General features: G+C 45.2%; 1 long non-coding RNA gene across 1 annotated transcript; it reads right to left on the bottom strand.

Annotated features, from left to right (window-relative positions):
* Window positions 1-619: 619 nt before the first annotated feature.
* LOC309674350 lies at window positions 620-6,700 on the bottom strand. Its single transcript, XR_014269386.1, has 3 exons — window positions 6,660-6,700; window positions 1,520-1,678; window positions 620-691 (listed from the first exon to the last, which is right to left on the bottom strand). It is a non-coding gene; the product is annotated as an uncharacterized lncRNA (long non-coding RNA).
* Window positions 6,701-12,934: the final 6,234 nt, after the last annotated feature.

Here is a 12,934-nt window from a genome sequence, read left to right as displayed (position 1 = left end):
AACAGTTTAGATTTACGTATGCAAGAGCAAGAAAATAGTCCGATTTCAAGAGCTTAAGTATGCCTTTTTGCGTTCATTTGAGGACGCCCAAACAAATGGATGGAAAGACTCATCAAGGGACTAGTGCTGGAGAAAGCTGAAGTCTCCAGGCCGTTGAATCCCCAAGGGACAAACCCAGGGCCAGCTCTGCTCCTATGTCTCTTCAATAGTTGTCTTCAGTCACAGAAAGGAACCATGCCTGGATCCAGAATATGCCTTACTTGGAACCCCGTTGTCTCAAAGATGTGACCAAGCAAGCTATTAGATGCAGAGCATCTTCTCTTTCATCTCCCAAATCCTTATTTACTCCAAAGCAAGCCCAGATCCAGTTGAAGTGCGAGACCTAGGTTGAGCCCCCTTTCTGCAGAGCCCTCTCCTGCATCTGTGCCTCGCCTGGCAGGTAGTAGTCTTGGGTTTGGATTTGCTTCTTCCAGTACATCAATGATGCTCAGCAACACCCTGGAGGGACACTGCGGGGTGCTCAGCAGCTGCTGGCTGGCAAGGTGGCACAGGTTTGTCCCATGGGGATGCCCTGCCAAGGGGCTCTCTCCACCATGGGATTCATTTTCCTCTTCGGCTCGGAAAGATCAGGGTTTGTTGAGGTTTGGGGAGCGCTGAAGAGTGTATTTTCAAATGCGGAGGGTAAGGGAGGCTGGAATTAAAAGAGGATAAGGAACAATCAGTGATTTCAGAAGCAATTAAATTGATTTTTGAATACTCAGGGTACAAAATGTTGTACCAATATCAGAACAGAGCACATCCTTTGGTCCTACAGCAAAGGGGACGTGCTAGAGTTATTACATATCCCAAGAAGCATGTTGAAACACCTAAAGGAACCGCTTAGAAAGTTAGGTACTTTTCTGTTAAATCACATCAGTAATACAAACTCTGTCATGTTTATAACTCCCCAAAGCACTACTTAAATACGTTAATAGAAGTCTGACTAGTCTAACATTGTCATTTTAATTAAAAGCTCTATTCCTCCTGACAGAAGCAATTTAAAGAAAATACAGTTGGGACCCTGCTCCAACTTCATGAAAAATATAAATGTTTTCTTCTATGAAATGTTAAACAGGTGGCATAGCTTAGAGACTGCTCTGGCCTATGTTCCAGACACAAACATCCATAGCTCATCTCCAGAAATGGAATTTTATGGCTGATTCAATTTGCTAACACAAAAAATGCCACAACCCCATGAACCCTTTTTCCCCCTCAGGGAACTTTTATTTTCCCTTCTAAAAGATTTTTTCATCCAGAAATTTCCGAGAATGTTTCCAGCATTAAAAATCACCGAAATCTTCCAATTTTATCAAAATGTTTCCAGTAGTTTGAAATTTGTTTTCAGAATTTCATTCTGCTAGAAGCTGTCCCATTTTATCAAATGTGTGAGTTACCCATTAAAGAGAAAATCCAGTTTCCAGCCTGTTCCATTAACCAACCTGGTTGTGCAGAGTATAATGGTTTAAGCCCATATACCCACATTTTTTCCAGTAGGTCCAAAGCTGTGGATCGTTGGGTGCAGTACGTCACACCGCTACGACACTCATCTCCGCTAGCTGGATCACAGCCTTCTACAACACACTTCACTGTTTGTAAGACCTGGAGAATTCCCTTAATAGTCACAAAACCCAGTTTGCACCTATTTGAAAAAAAAAAATATAGAAGTCACTCTGGCACACATACAAAGTGAGGATAAACCTTATCAGTTGTTAAATACATCATCTTGCTCACTGATTGCTCGCAGCTGCCATTGCCGTTTCTGCCTTCAAAGGGCAGAGATATTTATTTGAAGAAATGCTGAGCAGCCAACTCGATACACTCATCACTTGCTATATGTAAGTGGCGATCTTTGTCTTTTTTGGTGCGTGCAGAGAGGACTTGAGTCTGTTCAGACGCCTTCATTTTATCAGACTGAGCAGTCTAATTGTCTTCTGGGTGCTCGTGCGTACCTAATAGGTCGTAGGCATAACACGCTCGCTTTGCCACGCATCAGTGGGCCAAGAATGCTCTCGAGGGAAGTAATCAACACTCAGAGAGCTTCTCAGAGGATAAAAGCAGAGATCAACAACTCTTGCTAAGAAGGGTGATAATTGTAATAGTTTTGTCATAAACTTCTCTCCCTGCAGAGAACAAAGGGCAGCTGCCACCCTATAATATTTTCGCTACTTTGAAAGTAAGGATGCGCATACACTGCTGGTGCTGTGGCAAAGAGACCGGTTCCTTCACAAAACCTGATGTAAAGAGGAAATGCAATCCTCACTCCTGCAGAAAAGTTGTTCAAAAATGATAAAAAAAACCTGCATCACTGTTTAAAAATTAAATCTGGGCTCTTCGTCACTATTGAGGGAGAAGGACCAACGGTGTGGCATTCAGTGGGATCGCTGCCCCATTTTCTGCACTCTGCCCCCAGGCAGCTCCTTGAATTTGGGTCTGGCCAAACCACAGCACGCTGGTGACGCTCAGTCTTCACTTCCAGCCCCCAGATGCTTCTCTCTGCTTCATCAGGTGCCCCTGAGCTGGTCACACCGCCACTCCCTGGACCACTAATGAGCTTACCTAGCTTAGCTGGTCTTCTCTTAAGAGCTCATTTGGCCAACACAGGAGAGCTACACCATCAGAGGCGATGGGGCAGCTGCCCTGGCGGGGATGCACACCAAGCAGCTGGGGACAGCAACGTCCTCGGGTGGCACCACTACAGGTGGATGGGACCGGGTGTAAGCACAGCCCTCCCACCTCTCAGGCCATAGCCCAGCACATCTTTGCTTGCCATGGCCAGAGTCCAGGGGAATTTCATAATTTCTCAGGGTCCCCTCAGCCTGAAGGACATACACTGAGGGTGAAGCTGAAGACCTGGGGTTCTCCTTAGAAATTCGGCACTTAGAATAACACAAGCGAAGGAACTGTGATTTCTCTGCTCCCATAACACTTTACTTCTACTGCTCCTTGCAGGTGGGTTGGACTAGATGACCTTTCGAGGTCCTTTCCACCCCGAACTATTCTATCATTCTGTGATTCTACTTGAGCATCTACGAGTCCTATAATATTGTAGCGATTTGAAAATGTGCCTAAGACTGTTTTTTGCTTATCAGCATGAAGTTCCCGTGGAGCACGTGCACGCCGCAGCAGATTATACACCAGGACACACTGTTTTGAGAACAAAAGGAAGCTGATGGAGACACGTATTTTCCCTCGATTAGGCAATAAACCATTCTTCTGTTTGCATTGCATTTTGTTATGTACATTTTGTCCACGAACGGCATCTGTAATTTGACTAATCTTTTTGTGATATAACCAAAGGGAGCCGCTATATTATGTTATATTACTATCATTTTCCTCACAGGAATGAATCATATTTCTTTACAGCCACTGGGACACATTTTCACCTAGGAACGCACAGTAACTGCTGGTTTCTGAATGCTGAAGAGCAGAGAGCTGGCTGTGGAAGTATGTGGCTGCGTAACTAAATAAGATGCTTTCTGTTTTTCAAGGGCACTTAGAGATGCGCATAGCACTCACAAAACACATTTCAAGCCATGTGATAATTGTCTAGGTTTTAAGTTGTTTAACCAAGTTTGTTAACAAAGTCCCTAAGATCTGCAAACCCTTTAAGTGTGGCTGAAATTAACTCAGACGAGTGACTTGTTGTCATTTAGAAGTACTTGTTTTTAAAAATCACTTCACTAACAACTCAAATTTAGAAGTAGGACAGAGAAAAATGAGCAAATCAGAGTTTCGGTGTTTTTTTTTTTAAATCCTGAGTCCTCAGAGAGTTTGTACAAAATGAGTTCACCAAATTTGTCAGCCAAATAATGCTCCGCGAATGCAGGTATCTGTCATTAGACAGCAGGTAGCGTGACCTGGAGCCAAGGTAATAGTCATGGCACGAAGACCTCAGACTGTCTGTCAGCCTGGGTATGGACCCAACATCTCCAGAAACACCAGTCTCGTACTCAAGGGGAAGAGGGCTGAACCCTCTGAGGGGTGATGGGACACCCATCGCTGCATCGGCAGAGCTGGACCTCTCCGGCTCGGGTTGCGAACTGCCGCACGTTCACCATCGAGATGAGGGCCAGCGGGCAGGGTGGGGACAGAGGAGCAGACACAAACAAGTTTAAGTCCTGATTCAAACTGCCCTTCCAAAGAAGAGTTAAAAAGTGAACACAAATGCTGTAACCACAAAAACATCTTTCTTTAGCCACCGCAGCCCACGGCATCTGCTGTCTAGATATAGATCTACATTTGTCTTTCCTAGTGCAAGCTATAAGAAAAGATCCATCAGCATCTTTCCCTTTTCCCTTGAGCTGCTTTCCATTTACTGTTCATAAACACTCCTGGTCTTTATTAATTCATTTCCTTTGCTGTTATTTATTAAAACTCCTCTATTCCTATGCTGATTTCAGACGTTACACCACAGCAAACCTCTTCCCACAAAATTCTTAGTTGCCTTGGTTCACAGTAAAACTGTTGAATAAAATATTTAAGGGGAAAAATCCATAATAATAATGGAAAATTAATTAAGATAGCATTAATAATCATATACACTATGTATAAGTAATAAATGAGTTCAGCATATAGGCTGGGATTTCTGAGGGAGACTGCCACCCGTAGGCATGCAGCTCTTCTCACTGCCTTTGATCAACTTCCCTGGAGGGTTTGTAGTGGATAGATCGCTTTCTCAAGCACGTCTTTTTTAGTAAACATGCATTTTCTTGTAATAAAAAATAAACCTAAATGGAATGCAAACCAAAGTATGTTTATGAGATTAAAGACTTATTTTTCTCTTTCAACCATATCCAGCACTCCATCACGATCAGAAATGCAAAGGGACCTTCCTTCACCGAGCAAGCCACAAGGTGTGACTGCCAGAGGGCTTCATGACACATTCATGAGGATGTATGACATATATATGAGCATGCATCAGTCCTGGTGTCCAAGAGCCAAGAAAGCAATTACCCAGGCTCATTCGTAGTCAAGGAGCATACGTGTGGAAGTCACCACTAGGGTGATGTATTTCAATCTTTGCATTTTTCTTATACTCATATCTTCAAGGAAGAACATGATGATACCCATAAAAATATGTTTCTTGATTAGGAATGCACTGTTGTCCTACAGGGGTCGTCCACTCTTTAGAAAGAATATCAATAAAATCTGGCATGTGACTGCGAGAAATTCATTTACCTTCAACACCTGGAATAACAGTTTTCTTTCTATTCAGAGACGAGAGCACAGGAGGTAGAACTAAACTGTGCTTTCCGATGTTGCATCAATCTTGCTTGATCCAGCAGTTCTTGGCACTCCTAGAAATTAAGTCTGTGACAGCAAACCTTGTGCAAGGGAATATCTATTTTTACCTTCATATCATTAAGAACTAAGACATGTTTGTGGGAGGAGGTAGTAGGAATCCTTGGAGAAATCCAGAGATTAGTTTTTGGGCTTGGAAAATCCAGACTTGGAAAAGTAGCTAGGAAATGTTTCAGCAAGACAGTTCAACCTTTCAGAGTGGTCCTAGTGATGGGAAAGGTCTGTTGAATGCAACAGCCAGCGGTATAACATCTCTCCTTTTATGCACTGTTGGTACAGACGGAACTCACCGGCAGAGTAATAACATGGTCAGGCAGGAATGGCAGTATCCAAGAGTTGCAGGTGCAATAGAAGACCTCCTGAAGTTTGAAACTAGTATTGCTTTCAATCCCTTGAACCCCTAGAGAGCACTGAATTTACGAGCTTTTGTTTTCACGAGACTTGATAATTAAAATTAAGATTGCATAGCTTGGAAGTTGCTCTCTGACCAACAGATCACCGTTTATTACACGCTATCTAATTTGCAGCCACATATGAAAGCCAAAACGGCGGAGGTTTAACAGTGACCGAAGGGAATGCTTTCTCTTTGTAGTCACGTTCTCCGCGGCACAGCATACTGCACCCACCGACCCTCCTCTCCTCTACCTCCTGCGCCAATTTAACCCCCGAAATAGCAGTTGCTTTCACAGTTGTGCGCACAGTGTAGACACGCTTGGGGATTCGACCTCTCCCACCTCATTCAACAGGCTTCCCTGCACCACAGCGTTCTGCCACTACGCGGACCCTGACCAGGCTGGTTTTAGAGCCTGCAGAACGCAGATTACACAAAAACTCAGCAGGAAACCAGCCAGCTTCACAGGAATGGGAATGGGTTCCCAGCCCCAGACGGCTGCCGCAGTGAAAAAGGCTTTGAAGCACCGCATGCTTTCTGACGCTGGGAAGAAAAGCATCGCAGCCTGTGTCACGGTTCAAGGGGAACCGCAATCTCGGCAGGCTGCGGCATCCTCTCTGGCACCAGCGGATAAAGGTGGATAATGAAGCAAGCGCTGCCCTGCCCTCTGCCAGGAAACATCAACCAGCAGAGCCGAGCCAAGGCACGCAGGGAAGCAGTCAGATCCCAGAACAGACCAGCATGAAGCAACTTTCTTCCAGCTGAAAAAAGGGGGAAAACAGACAGCAAGCTGAGACTTACCTGCAGGTTCAAACATGGGGCGAGCATGGCTTTATGCCTCCTCTGAAAAATTAAGTTTGAATCTACCTTCTCCAAAAGCATTGCACCAACTTAACAAACCAGACAAAACCTGCATGGGGCTTCTCACCGGCAGCCTTTGGTCTGCTTCAGCCTCCTTGTCGTCTTCATTCCCTCCCGGATGATGCTTTCCCTTGGTCTCCACGCTGGGCAAGTCAAGAAGGCTCCTAGCATTAGGAAGCACAGAGTGCTGTAGGTTTGGGGTTTTAATAAATGTTTTCACCATAATGGGCCCTCCAGCACCCACCTTTTTTACTATCTCCATCCTCTCCTTACAGAGTTTGCTAAATCACTAATGGACAAAACACCCCCAGGTGCAGGCTTAGCGTTGCAAGCCTCTCCTTCTCCCGTTAGTCATAATTTTCTAGAGTTAGGCTTTCCTCACATTTCAGGATATTTATTTTAAAATTAATCCAGCAGGTTGTGAAAATAATTATGAATAGCATATGACTTCATTCAACCAATTTGGCTCTTCTAACAGCCAAATGCTGATCGTACCCACTCTACAGAAAGCCTTCCTCCAGCACAGTGGCTGTGAGCAACAGAAACTAAGTAGTCTTATCCAAAATGTCCTCGATGCACAGCAAGGCAGGCGTCCGTGCATAAGACTCTGTATCACACAGTGCTGTTCTTTCCAGCCATTCTTTTAGTTCTCTGCAATTAGTTTTCAATGCAACAATGAGGGCAGGAAAGAGTGTTTTCAGGTGCACTTGGAATAACTGATGCATCTAGGGGCGAGATCTTGTAATCCCTGTTTGTAATCCCCTTCAGCCTCAACACAAAGAGAAGAAGAGCTGCGCTGAACACTGCTGGGAGTTCTCGTATTTGCAGACTCTATTATAGATTTAAAATATCAAAAGCAGAAATTCAATGGACCCTCCTCAAACTATGGGTGGACAATTAAATAATCCCAAGAAGTCTGCCAGGAAGCAAACTTGTCACATGTAGCACCCCGCTGCCTTTTTTCACTTTCATTTAATTATCTAAGTGAATAACTTAATGATAAATTCCATTCCATCTCTGACAGCTGAGTAATTCAGGAGAATTTTAATAGGGAATAATAAACCGGACTTTTTAAAAATTCACTTTGATTCCATCTCATCTTTAATTAAGTCAGTTCTGAAAAACTTCAATTCATAAAGGTCATTGAAAGATGTTGGCAAATTCATCAATTAGCATTAAAGTCTAAAAAAAATACATAGGTCTAATTTCAACACAGGCATTAAGGTAGTAACCTTAAAGGAAACCGCATGTCATTACCAAAGTACCACTATATATGAGTTTGAAATGCAAAAATTACCTAAGGTTAATTGTAAAATAAATACTTCTATTTTTAAATTGCCCTTCCAATTAAATTTGCGTTAGCCAAAGTAAAACAATGCTGTTTTTCCAACTGGTGACTAAAATTTGATAAACAATGAACTTTTCAGGTTTTTGGGATGAACTTTGGAAAATGGTTTGCCTCCAAATAAATCAAACTAGAAGTTTTTCTTTTCAAGTTGTCACCGAGACAAGCAAACAAGAACACTCTGCTTGGAGTCAGCCTACAAAACTGTTTGACTTGAAAGGTCATTTAACTCCATTTACTAACATTTGCTGTTGGAACAAATTTTAAATAAGGGAAGCTGTTGAATAAAAAGTCAACATTTCAAATAAAAAGAAAGTCAGTGGTTTCAAATACGAAAGTGATGGGTTTTTTTCCCCTCAACTGAAACAATTCACTATCCTTTCTTTAAATTCACAGCACACATCCATTTTTGGGGGTCGATTCCTTCTGTTGAAAACCCTTCACCCAGACCTAGTTAAAACCACTTTCAAAGAGTTTCCTCACCAATTATCTAAAAGCATTGCTTGAATATCATCCAAATTCAATGCATCAGGTGAGCCTGGTGGCTATAAACCCCTACCAAAATGCGACATGTTTCTCATTCAATAGTGGTACCCAAGGTTTGGCCAAACACCTCCTGGGACATTGCCTCCAGCAGAGGTGAGGGAACCCAAGGCAGAGGGAAGAGCCAAGAGCCCCAGGGCTCTACCCTGCCCCCAGCTCTCAGCCAGAAGGCTCTTCTCCACCGAAGAAGCCAACGGCTGCTCTTTGCAGCCCGAAAGAAGCCAACGGAGTCTCCTGCAGCCGTTAATCAGATGCTTTATGAAAGCATTAGGCTGCTCACTGCTTGGCTGGGTTGCTACAGACACAGTCTAGCAGGGGTGCGCTGGTGGCTCTCCCTACTTTATGTAATGACAAGCGCTCACAAAAATAAATGAATATATTTAGGATTATTTTACAAATACATATGGGAAATATGCACTGCACCTGCTCTCACGGAATGGGACTGCACTTAGCAAACATCTTCTGGAATCGCATTTTCGGCCTAAATGGATTAGTACTTAAGTTTATTATCTTCTTAGTCCAGACTGGGCAGGACCACAGCTGAGGTCCCTTGGGGAAACTTGTCATCCCCAATCGTCTCATCAGCCGAGAATAAGATAGAGCGCAGCTCTCATGCTAAATACAGCTGTACAGCGTCCTAAGGACCGGTTTGTGCCTGACTTCAGGCCTGACCGTCAGAAACGCTCGCTCTCCTGTTTCCCGATGAAGCAAGCTTCCAGCAGCTAGACAAGCCCTGGCTAGTTTCCTGCTGCCGTGAAAATTGACTCCATATCCACATGCCTGGCGAAAATTTATTTTGTCCTTGTGACAACCCAAGGTCAGAGAAGGTCATTTACAAATAGCGATGACTTAATAAAAACATTAAAGCAAACCTTGCACTGAATTTGCGTAAGTTTGGGCTTTGGGGATTTTCAGCCTGTTCCAAGAAGCAAGATTCCTTGCAAATTCCAGTTCAGACAAGATCCCTCATCATCAGCACCATCCAAAAGCAAAGCAGAACAATATCTGGAAAGCGACGTAATTCATCAGCGTTCCCTGCTAACATTCACGTGCCCGGCTGCTTCCAGATGACAAGCCTTATCTGCCTCCTAAAAAGAAGCCGGTCACAGCCAGCATGCAAAAGCTGTGGGCCATTTATCATCCTCGGGTTATTCGTCTGGCTTCCACCTTGAATAGAGGAGCGCTGAAGCTGCCTAACGCTGAAGCGAGGACTGTGCGCACAAGATCCACCCTGTGCAGGAGGAGCTGTTGTCACCACAAAGGTGCTTCTTTCTGATTCCGCGAGGGTAAGCCCACAGGCACCAGCGAACTGCACAAAAACCTCGTTTGTTCATCCCATTTTGGGGAACTAACTTCAGCACGGGCCAGGCTGGGTCTGCCCTCCGTACCCACTGCCAAGAGGAAAAGATCTTGCACGTTTCACCGCCAAAACCAGCCCACAGCCAGGGGACAAAAGCCCAAACCAGAGCAAACGGAGGTGGGCTGGCGGCGTTAGCCAGCAGCGCAACGCAAGTGCCGCTTACGCAAGTCAAGAAGAGGAGGAGGTGTCTGTTTTGAACAGATAAAAAGATGCAGCAGGACGAAGCAGCAGAACATCGGTCCTTGGAGCTTCCCTCTAAGCTGCTGGGTCATTCCTCGTGCAAGAGAGGACGCTTATGGTGCAGGCATAGTTCCTCTGAGCACATTGATAGGGATGGGTTGTGCAAGAGCCCCTGCAGGGGTGGGGAGCGCCATTCACCCCCACCCCACCTCCCACCCATACCCCATGGCCCCACTGAGGAACTGTTCCTCCCCAAGCTCTCCCCAGTTTGCTGCCACCATCAGATGTTCCCATCAGGGGCACTGGGACAACACCCACAAACGAGCACTGTGCTGGGGCAGTGTCAGATCATCCACCTGCACATTACAGGGAAAGCCTTGATTATTTATGCAGTATTGCACCACCTCGTTTACATAGACTTATCATGGCTGTGGGGTCAAATTAGGGAAAACAGCTCTTTGCCTACAAGATTCCCCAGGTTGTGTGTGCAAGCAAGAGACACAAGCACCCAGGGCAGCCAAGCAACTGGAACACTTCCCAGAAAATGCAGAAGGAATAAGAGACTAAAATGAGATGCAAAGCAAGAGAGTAAACTTGCACAACTTCTTCTCCTTTGGGGATTTATAGAAACATCAGGTTTGTCTTGCTTTCGTACTCTGAAATATTCCTTTCTGCCACAGGCTGTGGCTTTTTCTTATTTGTTTGTTTTTAAATAAGGCTATTTTTTTCAGTGCCTACATATCCAGGCATCCATTTGTGTGAAGTGTTTAACTTTTAAGTGAGATACTTTTCCCCAGACTTTGTGAACTTGGCACGTCACGTCAGAATGAGGGAGCAGCTCCGTATCTCATGTCTCCTTACTTGAAAAAGCATCCCCTCGCATGCGAAGGGCAGCAGTGAAATCCTCTATTTGGATTTGACACTTTGGGGGACCCTCCAATTTCTCCCGGCTTGCCTTGCCAGGGTGAAGTACACGATATTGATATTAGGCGGCTCTTTGATTTCTGAGGCGTGACATCCATTTGGCTCGAGCTGATGTTTTCAGGTTAAGGGCAACTGAGTAGATGAACTCCTCAAATACAAAGCACGAGCTCGTGAAACGTGGGGGCTAAGTCAGGCCAAGGCTTTGAGCTTGGTTGCATTCCCAAGCTTGGCAAACAGCACATCTTGTGTGCGCTTTTTGCAGTTGCTCAAGAGCTCCCTGGAACGGTCCGGGCGCTCTGCCAGACCTAGGTGATGGGAGGGAGAGAAGCAGGCAGATGCAGAGCCATTGCCCATCTGTTCTCCCCTTGCAGTTTATACTAGATGCCTGGAAGGGAAACACAAGGCAAACAGCTATAAAACTTGATGTCTCTCCTTCCCCTTCTCACCTGTAGTCAACCATTTCCTCTTTTGTCACCTTGAGAGTCATCCCCTCCCTTGAGGAATCCGCTCTAAAATGGGGCTGAAGTCAAGGTACGCACTGCTTACAGACTCACTGCCACCATTCGCATCCCTCGTTGAAGCCACTGAATCCGCACGTCCACCCACCCACCCTGACCTCCACCATGACCCCCAGCTGCTGAGCTCCATGCAGAGCCAGTGAGCACCTCCTCGCCGCTGCACCCGGGGAACAGGCAGTAGCCCCAGTTCTCAGGAACCGGGCTCAGGAAAGCTGTGCAGACTTTACAGAGTGCACAGGGCTTCCTACTGAAAGCCGGGAGGTCAGATGTTACAACTTGTCTCCAAGTCCCGCATCTTGGAGAAACTCTTCAAAGCAGAAGGCAGACCCTTGCCCAGGGCACAGGACTCTTCACGTCTGCCCCATCCTCAGCACAGTGACTTCTGCATCGGCTCCCACACCCCACCCACAGGGGACATGCCATAACTGACTTCATTCCTTAAGCTATTTATTTTGAAGCCCATTGTACCAAGGCTAGACTTCATCAGTATCCTGGTTTTGTACACATCCAGACTGGGCTCTGCCAATGTAAATGTCAGTGCAACTCATCGTCCCCCTCAGCACACGTCCGCACACCGGGCGGAGGCAGACAGCTCCAACGGGATGATCTCACCCTGGTCTCCTCTACCTTAAAAAAAATAATAATAAATAAATAAAATTATCGGCATCAACTGATTACTAGTAACCTGAAATTCACCTTAAAGGATCAACAACCTGATTCGATACCAGCCTTAGACACCTTACCCGTGTGACACAGCTCATTAATAACAGTTCACATGATTACTATAGGAATTTCACTATATATATCAACGCATGGACCTATGTAATTTGCCATATGATTTAAAGCACACTAAAAGGGCTATCACAGGAATTTTTCACTAAAGCACCTACAATTCCTCTTGGAAATGTTTTTCTTCAGTGGGATTTGTGGGCAGAACCAAGCTCCGCTACAGATGATTTCTGCCTTACCTGGCTTTCCCCTATTGGGATGGGGGGAATATTTTTCTAAGGAGATACTTTAAAGCCCATGGGCTGGGATTGCCGCAGGGCAAACCCGTTCCCCAGAGCCAGTCCGGTCCGTAAGTGGGGCTCACTCAGCACCCGCTCAGCACTTCATCCCCAGGCGGGGATGAAGACCACCCACTCTCTGCTGAAGCCCCCTCACATGTACCTCCAGCCTGCTGCGCTGGAAAGAGAAAAATCACATCTGACTGAAGTACAGAAGATATTTGGCAAAAGATTAAATTTTTAACAACGAACTGGTCTAGACATGGAGACATCTGGATATGGAGAACCTGCCACCCTCCCAGCATCTTCTTCCAGTTGATATCTTAAGTTGATATCTTAAAAAGAAATTGCTCTGATTTCTCCAGCTTCAATTCTAATCAGTCCCTCTTGCTATTGCTTCCATTGCTACATAAAAGAACCCTTTTAACACCAAGAATCATTTCCATGAAGGCATTAATATGCTCT

The sequence above is a fragment of the Vanellus vanellus genome, assembly GCF_965231255.1.
Source record: "Vanellus vanellus genome assembly, chromosome: 7".
Classification (NCBI taxonomy): Eukaryota; Metazoa; Chordata; class Aves; order Charadriiformes; family Charadriidae; genus Vanellus; species Vanellus vanellus.
This window is presented reverse-complemented; position numbering and strand designations above follow the sequence as displayed.